Source organism: Chionomys nivalis, chromosome 1, assembly GCF_950005125.1.
Source record: "Chionomys nivalis chromosome 1, mChiNiv1.1, whole genome shotgun sequence".
NCBI lineage: Eukaryota > Metazoa > Chordata > Mammalia > Rodentia > Cricetidae > Chionomys > Chionomys nivalis.
Window position 1 is genome coordinate 26,157 of NC_080086.1, and position 12,779 is coordinate 38,935.

At 37.9% G+C, this 12,779-nt stretch overlaps 1 long non-coding RNA gene across 1 annotated transcript in view; it reads right to left on the reverse strand.

Moving 5' to 3' along the window:
- Positions 1-1,983: 1,983 nt before the first annotated feature.
- Positions 1,984-12,779, reverse strand: part of LOC130886327 (uncharacterized) — a 50,682-nt gene continuing 39,886 nt past the window's right edge. The window contains exon 6 of the long non-coding RNA XR_009058283.1: positions 1,984-2,357. This is a non-coding gene — a long non-coding RNA (uncharacterized LOC130886327). The remainder of the gene's footprint in view (positions 2,358-12,779) is intronic.

Below are 12,779 nucleotides of genomic sequence, written 5' to 3' on the forward strand. Positions count from 1 at the left end.
GCATATTTGGAAAATCATGTTTTTAATGGGTCACTACTTGAAACAGAAGTATCCGCTTCTACTGATTATGTGTCACTAACACATGAATTTTTATTTGGAAGAATCAATTTTACTACTGAAATTAGTTGATGTAATTACTTAATTGTAATCATGTATTAATTCCTCCATTATATTTAATACTGAAAATCACTTATGAATAAACAACAACGTACATATATTTGGCTGCCTATAAACCTAAGTCGTTATTCGCCTCCAGACTCTATAGCAGATATTGTTGCATAAATCATCAATAAGATATTTGAGAAAATAAAGTCATGTTAGGTTCAGCAATAGCTGTAATTCTTAACCTTATTGCTGTTGTTGCTACTGCCTATATGGCTGTTACTGCTTTACATACATCCTTGCAGACCAACATTTTGTAGAGCAATGTCATAAAGATTCTCATGAAATGGATTCAGAAGGCTTAAACATATGCTCAACCTCATACATAGATTGATGTACTTAAGCAAACTGAGAGTAGGTTTGGAAAAAAATTTGTATTATTGCAAGAAAAAATTACTTTGCATTATGATTGGAATTTAAACCCTTTCAGAACTAATGATATCTCTTAAAATGATTCTTAACAGGAATGGAAGGTTATTCAAGCTTATCTTTTGGGCAATGCCTCTGCTAGATCTTTCAATGATCACTTACATGAAGATACAGAACTTCTGCTAAATCATTTCCTGAGTCAGATGGCTCTAACATTGAACATATTTTTGCTGACAAATTGACAGAATAAGATCCTAAGAGATTCTCACAAAGTATTATTCATACACCCGGTGATATGCTTATTATACTCATGCTTATAATTTTTTTATGGTGATGTATGTCTTATATTCAAAAAAGACAAAATGTTAACATACTTCATGGTTAAAACTACTTTTCATAAAAGTATGAAATTGTGTAGACACGGAAATGGGTCAGAATTAAGGCAACTCCTGGGACAGATGAGATGAAGTTAGGAAACAATTGCATGGGAAACCAAGAATAGATGAAAGCTAACTCTGCACATTCCTAAAATATTCTATGAGAATCTATACAATGGATAAAGAAATGGCTTTTGAGCTCAGTTCTTCACACTCTACCAGTTATAAAGGAGTGCTTTGCTTCTGCATTCTTTTGGCCTGGGTTCTATGTACTTCATTTCATTTTTATTGAGGTATTGTCTCTTGCAAGGAGAGGCAAAAGTTTCTCATGAACATGTATGTGAGTAAAGAGGGGGTTTCAAAGTTGAAGTAATGCTTTTTACTCTGTATAAAAGGTCATACGAAATTAATCTTATGCAGTTATTCATACTCTTCATCCAGTGTCCTGATTTAAATGAAACCACTACCCAGGGACCAAAAAGCAATAAATGATAACACTAACCAATGTTAAAGACATCTATGAAATGAACTTTAAGCTTTTGTAGAAAAACACTGATGAATACAGCAGGAAATGGAAAGATCTCCCAATGTTCTTGAATAGAGAGGATTAACATGATATGAATGGTAATCCTACCAAAAGCAATCTATATAATAATTGCAACCCACATCAAAATATCAATAAATTATTAATGTCAGTTTAAATAAAAACTTCATACAGAAAAAAAAAAACCAAAGAAAGCAGAAACAATCATGTAAAGGAAAGGAACTTCCAGAGGCATGACAATCCATCAACCTCCACCACAGAGACAGCAATGGAAACAGCTTGTTATTGGCATAAAAACAGAGACTTGACCACTAGAATAAAATCAAAAACACACATAGTAATCAACACTGATGAAAAGCTGATTTTTTACAAAGAAGCTAAAATTAGCCAATCAAACAAAGAAAGCATCTTCAAAAAATGGTGCTGGCATAACTGGATGTCAACATGTAGAAAAATGAAAAAAGATGCATATCTATCAACATGCACAAAACTAAAGTACACACAGATATCCCAAAAATATAAAAAGCTCAAGAAATTAGACATAAAAATAGCAAATTACAAAGTCAAATAACAAAAGTTTAAATGAAACACAAAAACAGATTTCTCAACGCGGGAATAGCAAATGGCTGAAAGCAACACCCTGAAGGGAGGAAACTAGGCCATCAGAATGTGGTTGACAATGGTATGTCGAGGCAAAATAAGGGGCCACTGGCAGTGTCACCAGAATTTATCTCTACTGCTTGTACTTGCTTTTATGGAAGCTACTAGCTTTGAATGGACACCTTGTTCAATCGAGATATAGTAGAGCGGTCCTTGGACTGTCCCAAAAGAAAGATGCCTTACCTTCTCTGACGACCAGAAGGATGTGGTAGGGAAGCTGCTTGTTTCTTCCCGGATGCTGATACCTAAGTAACAACACAGAAACCATATTATTTGTAACAGTGATTGGCAATTAGCTTAAGCATATGTCTGACTAAGTCATATCATAAATTAACCCATCAAAATTAATATCTACTTCAACAAGGCTGTGGACTACATTGTGAATTTCCTGCATCTGTCTCCAGCATAACTACATTGTTTTCCTATTAATCCACCTTCTCTCTGTCAGGATTGACTTATATTTCCCGAATGACTATCACACAGCAAAGCCACTATCTCAAAGAGATTTGTCATTAAACAACGGAATTAACAGCACACAGAGGGGACTCTGATATGACCTTAAGCATGAGTGAAAGCATCAAACAGAGAACAGGCACTCAAAAATCTGCTAAGTTTTCTGACCATTCAGAGGTGCTTCTCCCTGGCTACTAAAATTCTCTACCTACCCCATCCCAGATAGACTCCAAAGACTCATATGAATCTGCATGGTCCTGTGGTCCATCACCTACTCTATGGTGGAGTGTATACAAGAGAATCCAGAGATAAAATAACTAAGAAAAGGCAGACCCAGAAAAAAACACAAGTACACAGGTTGCCACAGCAAAGATCGTAACACCAGCCAAGACTTAGCACAGATGTACATGTGTGTAAAAATACCTCCGACAATCTGAAAGACAGCATAATAGCATGAGAATCCAGCAAACATACAACAGGAGAACTATGACGTTCCGCCTCGTACATCAAGAAGGATGCAGCACCAGAGCTTTTCCTGCTGCAGTTTATTCCGGACTTTATTCACAATGCATTCTCTGTCTCTCTTCCTCTCTCTGGGAAAACCTCTCGCAGCACTTAAGTAGGACTGGGACGCCAAACACAGATTGCCAGGTGGGCACTGCCCATAGGTCCACGCATATGCAAGCAGCGGACAATCATTGCGCGATAATAGCATAAGTGAGGACTAGCTGATATTAGTAGTTGAGTATCACAGAGAGCACTCGCTTTCGGGATCGCGGAGGGCGGGAGCCAGCACCATCAAGTGCAACTCCACGTAGCTCTCTACACATAGCCATCAGGTGTGACTCCACGCGACTCTCTACAGAGAACTTGAAAACGCTAATCCAAAGGATGAAAAAGAAATGTACACTAAAGGTAAATTTATAAAAGAGATAGGGTCCATCAAACAATGTGAAAAAAAATTCTAAAAAAATGGATGAGAAGAATCGCAAAAACTTTTAAGAAATGAAAAATCACTCAAAGATACCTTAGAAAAGGAAAACAAGAAAAAGGAATCAAACCTGAAATGAAAAGAGTACAAGTCTTGAAAACTTAAATAAAGGAAATCTTCAGAAAAAAAAAAGGAATGGCTGGATAAAGACAATATTGGCAAAAAAAACAGTGGGTACAGAGACAAGTATAAACAGTAGAATAGAAGAGATAGAAGAATCTCAGACGTTGAAGATAATAGAGGAAATAAACGCACTGATGAAAGAAAACAGCACACATAACACAATCTTAACACTAAAAAATCCAAGAAATCTGGGACAACACGAAAAGAACAAATAAAAAAATAAGGGTAAAAGGAGAAGAAATACAGCTCAAAGACCAAGAAAATAGATCCATAAAAATAAAAGTCTTTCCAAACATGAGGAAGGATATTCCTATTAAGGTACAAGCACATACGGAATACCTAATAGACCAGATTTTAAAAAACACCCAACATATAATCACAAAAACATAAAGCATGCAGAATTAAGAAAGAATATTAATAGCTGCAAAGGAAAAAGGTCTATTACAAATCACTAACATCTAACAAAAATTACCTTAAACTTAAAGCAGGCATAAAAGAATAAGATGGACACTTTATACTCATAGCAGGAATCTTTCATCAGAATGAAATATCAATACCAAATATAAATTTCAGAAAAATAAAAATATTACTAGATATCAGAGTATGCATCAAACCACACTAATAGTAGGACAACGCAGCACTCCTCTCTCCACAATGGACAGGACAACCACATAAAAACCTAACAGAGAATTAAGAGAAATAATGGAGATAATGAAACAAATGGACTTAACAGAAATCTATATAACATTCCACGAATATGCCTCCTCAGCATCTCACGGCACCTTATTACATATTGACCACATACCTGGTAACAAAGTAAACTTAACAGGCCAAAAAAAGGTTTTGGCAGAGACAGGTGGATCTCTCTGAATTCAAGACTGGCCTGGTATACAAGAGCTAGTCACAGAACAGGAACCAAAAGCAACAGAGAAACCCTGTCTTGAAAATGACAAAGGGGAGGGGGGAATACTGAGATGGCTCAGGCTAAGAGCATTGACTGCTCTTCCAAAGGTCCTGACTTCAATTCCCGGCAACCACAAGGTGGCGCACAACCTACGGTTATTATCATTGGCGCCCTCTTCTGGCCTACAGTCATACACACTGACAGACTTTTGCAAACATAATAAGTAAATGAATAAATAAATAAATAAAATCTAAAAGAATTTTTGCAACAACATGAGCCTTATCAGATCACCATGGATCAAAGTTAGAATATGACAACAGTTCTAAGCCCAGAAAACCAACAAACTTATGGAAACCGAACAGTCGACGAATAAAGTACCCGTGGGTCAGGGAAGAATTAAAAAAAGAAAAATAAAGTCTTCATGGAATTCAACGAAAATAAAGACACAACATAAACAAAATGAAAGCAGCTATAAGAGGTAAGTTCATCGTGCTAAGTGCCCACATAACAAAAGTGGAGGAAGCTCACATTAAACACTTAACAGCACAGCTAAAAGATCTTGATAAAAAGATGAATCTCACAAAGGAGTAGAAAGCTGGAAATCATCAAATGAAGGAGTGAAACTAACAAAATGTAAACACAGAAAACAATCCAAAGAAATCAATGAATCAGAAAGCTGGTTATTCGTGGAAAAACAAGGTTGACAAGCGGCTATCCAATGTAATAAAAAGGCACAGAAAGAGAACATGGAAACTAACAAGATAAGAAATGAAATGGGGGAAATAACAGACTAAGGATACCCAGAAATAATTTGATCTTGCTAGAAAGGCCTATATGCCACGAAGTTGGACAATGTAAAAGAAATGGACCTGTTTGTAGACAAATAACATATACCAATAATCAATAAGACGAGGGGAACAATGAAAATAGACTGAGAAGCGGTGAGGAAACATAAGGAGCCGTAAAAGACCTACAATCCACGAAAAGAACAGGTCTAATTAGTTTTAATGAAGAATTTTAACAGAAATTCCAAGAAGAGCTGATACCTATACTCCTTAAGGTGTTTCACAGAATAGAAACAGAAGAGTCATTGCAAAGCTTTCTATGAAGCTACATCATTGTCCTGATATCAAAACCCAAAAAAAAAAAACTCAACATAGAGAAAATAACCAAACATTCTTGCTCGTAAACATAGATGCAAAAAGTGAAAAACCTAATCCAAGAAAACAGAAACAGAAAATATATCACGATAAGAGGCTTGATCACAGAGATGCAGGGCTGACAGAAAACATGAAAATCTATAAATCAAAGCTATTATACAGATATAAATACAATACAATACATATAAATACAATGAAAGAAAAAGAAACCATACAATAATTTCATTAGTTGCTGGAAAAGCATTTGACAAAGTTAAACACTACGTAATGATAAACTGCTTAGAGAGGTCATGGATACAATGATCACATCTAAATATAAAAAAGCTATATACAGCAAACCAACAGCTGATATAAATTAAATGGAGAGCAACTCAAATCCATTCCAATAAAATTAGTAAAAATACAAATCTGTCCACTCATAGCGTATCTTAAACATAATGTGTAAAGTTATAAAAATAACGAGAATACAAAACACAGAGATCACGGGTATTCAAATAGGTAAGGAAAAAGTAAAACTTTTGTTTTATAAAAATGGTATGATTTCATACATCAGTGACCGCAAAAAAATCTTGCAAATAACTCCTACAAATACCTGCAGTGATGAGGATGGACACAAGATCAAATAAAAAGAAATCAGAACAGGGAAATAAGAGAAACTTCATATTTCTCAGCAGCCACAAACAGCATAAAGTATCCAGAGGCTACAGTATTCAAAAATGAAAGGCATATTTGACAAGACTTTAAGGCTTTGAAGAAAGAAACTAAAGAGGATCCAGAGCTCATGAATGAATAGGATCAACATAGTAAAAATGGGAGTTAAAGCAAAGGCAGTAGATAAATTTAATGCATTCCCAATTATAATCTAAACAAAATTCTTTAAGAACCTTGAGAAAACTGTATTCTACTCAATAAAGAAAACCAAGAAGTAAGGATAGCAAAGAATCAAGTACAGTAATATCACGGGCTGGCAAGTTGGTGTCCCTGTGCCACCCGGTAACCAAAAACCAAAAAGCCACAGAGAAAATCAGAGATATCACTAGACTCGCCAACTACCTCAGTCTTATTATCCCCTGTAGCTTAAAGACATTATTCTCAGTACCTTCAACTGTGGGACAGATCAAATATTGCTTCTTCAGAGTCTGTGCTGGAGTGGGGGAGTGTGCTTTCTCCTTTCTAACATGCTCTAGTTATCCTCACAATGCATCCACTTCCTGTGTGGTGCAACCGCATTTTCCTCCTGCCTAGACAATCAGCGTTTCACTGAAATACTTGATTGACAGAATACAGATAATTCCATAACACAAATTTCCTTATTTTGGTCAAACAGAGGAAAATACAGAGTGCATTTTTGGGAAATGTGTGCATAGCACTACTGGCTAATTCCTTAATGTTTATGGGCACTGATAATCCTTTAAGGAAAAAAAATTGTAGAGTCCTTTTTTTAAACTCAGAATGAATCCACAATCTCTCATTTCAAGTGAAAACAGAAGAAAATTCTATTCTCCAAACTAACATGCTTTCTGCATTCCAAGGTATTTGAAAATATCTATCTTAGGATTCACTTAGCAGCATTTGCAAACAAATATCTTTTCGCAGTGGTTGCTACATCTCAGGAATAAAAGAATTCAAAGATCGAAAATTAGCAAAGAGGATAAAGATTCTCTGTGTATTTTCCCTCTTTGAGCTGTGTGATTTTAATTTAAGTTAAAATTTTAATTAAAATCAGGGAAAACATCAACAGACAAAAACTAAGAATGATAGGGACAGAAGGAGAACTCAAGCTCAAAGACACTGAAAACACATTCACAAACATCATACAAGAAAAATTTCCAAACTTAAAGAAGGATAGCCCTACAAAGATAGAAGAAGAGAACACAATACAAAATAGACTGGATCAAAATAAAGTCCTATCACCATATAATAATTATAACACAAAACATATAAACTAAAGACAGACTTATGAGCTGCAAAGGGAAAAGATCAAGTACAAAATAAAGAATTACACCAGAAGCCGGGCGGTGGTGGCGCACGCCTTTAATCCCAGCACTCGGGAGGCAGAGGCAGGCGGATCTCTGTGAGTTCGAGGCCAACCTGGTCTACAAGAGTTAGTTCCAGGACAGGCTCCAAAATCACAGAGAAACCCTGTCTCAAAAAACCAAAAAAAAAAAAAAAAAGAATTACACCAGACTTCTCAATGGAAAGCAAGAAAGCCAGAAGGCCCTGGTAAGATGTGCTGCAGACACAAGTATCTATACCCAGCAAACCTTTCAATCACCATCAATGGAGGAGATGAGATATTCCATGACAAAACCACATTTAAACAACACATAACCACAAACCCAGCCTTACAGAAAGTACTAGAAGGAAAACCCCAAACAAAGCAAGCTAACAGAACCCAAAAAACTCAAACAGATAACCTCACATCAGCAAAACCCACCTGCAAAGACATTGTATCCAATAAACCAAGTGTTTCACAGATTAACAGCAACAAGAAAAATAAAAATAAGTAAATAAAGAAGCATATAATTAATTACTTGGAACACATTACCTAAAAACAAATATGCTGTGTATACTAAATTTAAAGAATAAAATTAATACAATTCAATGACAATTTCCAAAAATTACAAAGCTACATTCATAGTGGAAACACTCAAGAGTCACCAATACGATTATAAATAGTAGACAGACTGACACAATATGACTTCTGGCAGGAAAGTGGTGGTGTAAATCTTTAATCACAGCATTTGGGAGGCAGACACAGGTAGATCTCTGTGAGTTCAAAGAGAAACCAAAAACTCAAAAAAAAAAAAATCGAAGCTATAACAATCGTGAATGTAAACAATATTTAAGATAAATATTTAGAAAAATATTTAGAAAAATAAATACTTAAATTCTACTTTGTGTTGGGAAAAATTCCCAATCAAGCACAATTTAAAAGATTTTTTTTTGTAAGAGGCTTACAGTGGCAAAAACAGACATGGCTTTTTTCAGTAAGTGCCAAGTGTCCACATACAGAACTCCACCTCAGCCAACCCAGAGGCCAAGGGATTGACAACAACCTGACTCGAATTACCAGCGTGAGCTCACAACTACAATTAGAAATCTGAAAACGACAAAAATAAGTACGAATGGGTCCCCACAAACCATATAGCATAGACAAGAAAAGGGACTCACCAAGAAGCAGCCTCTATAGCCCAGAGAACGGTTTTAAGACTGGCACAGACAGTTCAAACTGCAGACTAGGGGCCTTTAAACAGGAGGCCTGCCACGTGGAAAGGACCTGCCCTAGCTTGGTGAGAACCTCCAAATGTTAGAAATAATTCCTAAACAAGCTCTATGAAGACGCAAAAATTACCAAACAAGCCAAATAAAACAATCAAAATTAAGAAATATCCAGGTTTAAAGGGAGATCTGCACTCTCGGTGGCAGAGAGGGAAGAAAACCGGGAAGCCGCCTGGAATGCGACCACCGGGAAGAATAAAGAGAGACCACGTGTTTCTCTTTTGGGGCATCAACTAAGTACCCGAGGGAGGGGTCAGGACCTGGCATGCTGAGATTTGAATTCCAGACCAAGCATGGTGGCTGGGATAGAAGCAAAGGACTCGGGAATGAATGCGGCTAAACCGGAAGAGGTAGGGAGTGTAGGCTTGAGGGGTTAGAGCAGGGGCCAGTGCCTCAGGCAGCATGGTAATGAGACTGGCTAAGGTGGGGGTGGACCAAGAGCACAGAGACCAAAAAACCATGGACAAAGAAACATATATATGTAAGTTAGGCTCATTTGTATAAGACAGGCTCAATTTAAAAGATTTTTTTTTGGTAAGAGGCTTAGAGGGGAAAAAAAAAACACCCGGCTTTGAACTGTAAGTGCACATTTAGAGAATTTGAACAACCACGTGGCCTAAGTCCATTTCAGAGCATCCTCCAAAGTGGCTCTTAGGTCAAAAAGGGGTCGCAGAGATTGAATAACTGGCGTCCCAATACAAACAGATCTCCACCTCAGCAAACCCAGATCCCGCAGGATTGGCCGCAACCTGACTCAAATTCCCAGCGTGAGCACATGATTTCAAATGGAAATCCGAAAACGACAAAAATAAGTACGAATGGGTCTCCCCAAACACTATAGAATAGAAAAGAAAAGGGACTCACCAAGACGCAACCTCTATAGCCCAGAATCAGTTTTTAAGCTTGGCATAGACAGCTGGAACTGAAGACTAGGGGCCTTTCAACATGAGGCCTGCCACGTGGAAAGGACCTGCCCTAGCTAGGTGGGAACCTCCAAATGTTAGAAATATTTCCTAAGCGAGCTCTCTGACAAAGCAAAAATTGACAATCAAGCCAAATCAAAACCATGCAAATTAAGAAATATCCAGGTTTAAAGGGAAATCTGTGCTCTCAGTTGGCCCCGAGAGGGAAACGGGAAACCTCAGGAATGCAACACCTGGGAGGAAGAAAGGAAGACCACATGTTTCTCATGGGGGGGGGGGGGATGACTTAAGTATCCTGGGGAGGGGTCAGGACCTGGCATGCTGGGATTTGAAGTCCAGAACAGGCCTGGTGGCAGGGATAGATGCTAAGGACTGGAGCCTAAGCTCCCAACCTAACTCTTTCTGGGTCTTAATGTCTCCTAAGAACTGGTACATCCTTATACCATTAATCCTATTATCAATTATACTCTTCTACATCACTGTTTAGCAGTGGAGTGCTACTCTACACAGGAGAAACATTTTACAAGCCCCTGTAATAAGTATTTTCTAAGCATATATATCACATATCAGCATATATAGCACAATATGCTACCATAACAGGACTGCAGAGTCTCCCTCTCCCCAGGAAATCCATACACAGGGAGGATCAAAGTAGGATATAGTTATAATCTCAAGAAATTACTGTGAAAATTGAAGCAGGCTTTATGGCCATGTGTTACTATGGGAAATTCTTATACCATTAATTATATTAGAAAATCATGCAATCTTAATTCACAGTTTAGCAGTGGACTGCTACTCTACACAAGAGAAACCATTTACAAGCTCCACAAAACTAACTACAGAGTAAACGTACCTACATGCTAAAAGTGTTATGGTATTCAACCTCACTCTGCAAGTCATGTCTGTTTTTCTTCTGGGGGACTACATCTCCCAGAAGGCCGCTGTGCGTAGAGGCCATAATGTTACGCCTAACCTGGGAAGACCACATTTCCCAGAATCACACAGCCTTTGAGAAAAGGGCCGCGCATGTGCAGAATAGAGCGACTGCCCGCATGATCTAAAAGACCACATTTCCCAGAATCACCCAGAGTTCCACGAAAAGGCCATGCATGAGCAGTAGAACTCACTCTGCAAGTCCTGTCTATCCCTGTCTCTATCTTTGGCCCGCCTGCCCTGTGTCTCCCTATCTGGGACCAGCCACTACTAGGGAACCAGCAGCCATCTCTGCCTGAGACTGGCTGCTCTCAGGGCCCACTGCCTGACACCGCATGGAATGCCATCACCACTCAGGCCAACAAACTGGGACTAGCAGCCATTTCTGCCTATGACTGGCTGCTCCCAGGGCCTGCTGTATGCCACCACATGGCCCGATACCACCATTTTGGGAACTACAGCTGCATACTGCCTCCAGGGATCTTGCAGGACTTTTTTAAAAATTATAGAAAAAGTGAGGAACTTCTGAAGATGCTGGAGAGACCAGTAGTCTTCTGAGTTTGGCAAATTCGGTGATAGCTAACCCCATACAACAACGTAAGCATGACAAAGGCACCACCTGGCAAGAATATCCTTATTCTTGCCAGGCAGACAATATTTGGGGATTGATGTGATGGAGACTAAAGAGCTTTACATTCCTGGGGAGACTGCAAAATGGGGGCTGTAGGATACTGTCACTGACAGTTTCATGAGGAGCCAAAAAAAGTAAATAGTAGAAGACAAGGAGGAGGCTGAACCAACATAGAAGAGTGGATACAGAGCAGAGATGGTGCCATCCTACTTAAGTGCACCCTATGCACTCTTCTTTGACATTTGATCCTTGGGATTTTGCAAACAATTCTTTCAAAGACAGCTCCATGTAAGTGTCTGATTAACATAGCCTTAAAGTGACTTCAGTTCAAGTCTCAGGATATAACCACAATCTGGATGTCATGTGGTCACCATCATTCAAAACTCCTAACTAGAGATTTTGTAGGCATCAGGGAAGCACAATATGATTCCATTCAAAGAAGTCAGAATACATGCATGCAAGTTCCTTTTCTTTTCTTAATAGGAAGTAAAAACTCAACCTGGGGTTCATCTGACATGCGAGCTTATGGGTTCCAATACATGTCTATTAAACAAAACATTATTTTGACTTTGGTTAAATAGTCAAGCATCTTTTAAAGTATTTTATTGTCAGTCTCCATCCTGATTATTTTTATACTTTACCAGCATTTAATGGAGGTTTTGGGTGATCAGAATTACACCTGACTTCTCAATGGAAACCAAGAAAGCCAGAAGGCCATGGTCAGATGTGCTGCAGACACTAAAATACCACAGATGCAAGCACAGATATCTAGACCCAGCAAACCTTTCAAACACCATCAATGGAGGAAATGAGATATTCCATGACAAAAGCACAGTTAAACAACACATAGCCACAAACCCAGCCTTACAGAAAGTACTAGAAGGAAAACCACAAACCAAGAAAGCTAACAGAACACACAAAAACTCAAACAGATAACCTCACATCAGCAAAACCCACCTGAAAAGACATTGTATCCAATAAACCAAAAGTATTTCATAGATTAACAGCAACAAGAAAAATAAAACCCAAGAAAATAAAGAAGCATATAATTAATTTTGGGGAACTTAATACCTAAAAACAAATATGCTGTGTATAGTAAAGTTGAAGAATAAAATGATTTTTTTTCTTGTTTGCAGGACCAGCACAGGATGAGTGGTCCTGAAAAGTTTAACTTCTTAATTGAAAGACAATAACACACTTGGACCACAGGCATAGCAGGTTTTGTATGAAGTTGCTTCCTAGGACTAGGAATCATATTGCTTACTAC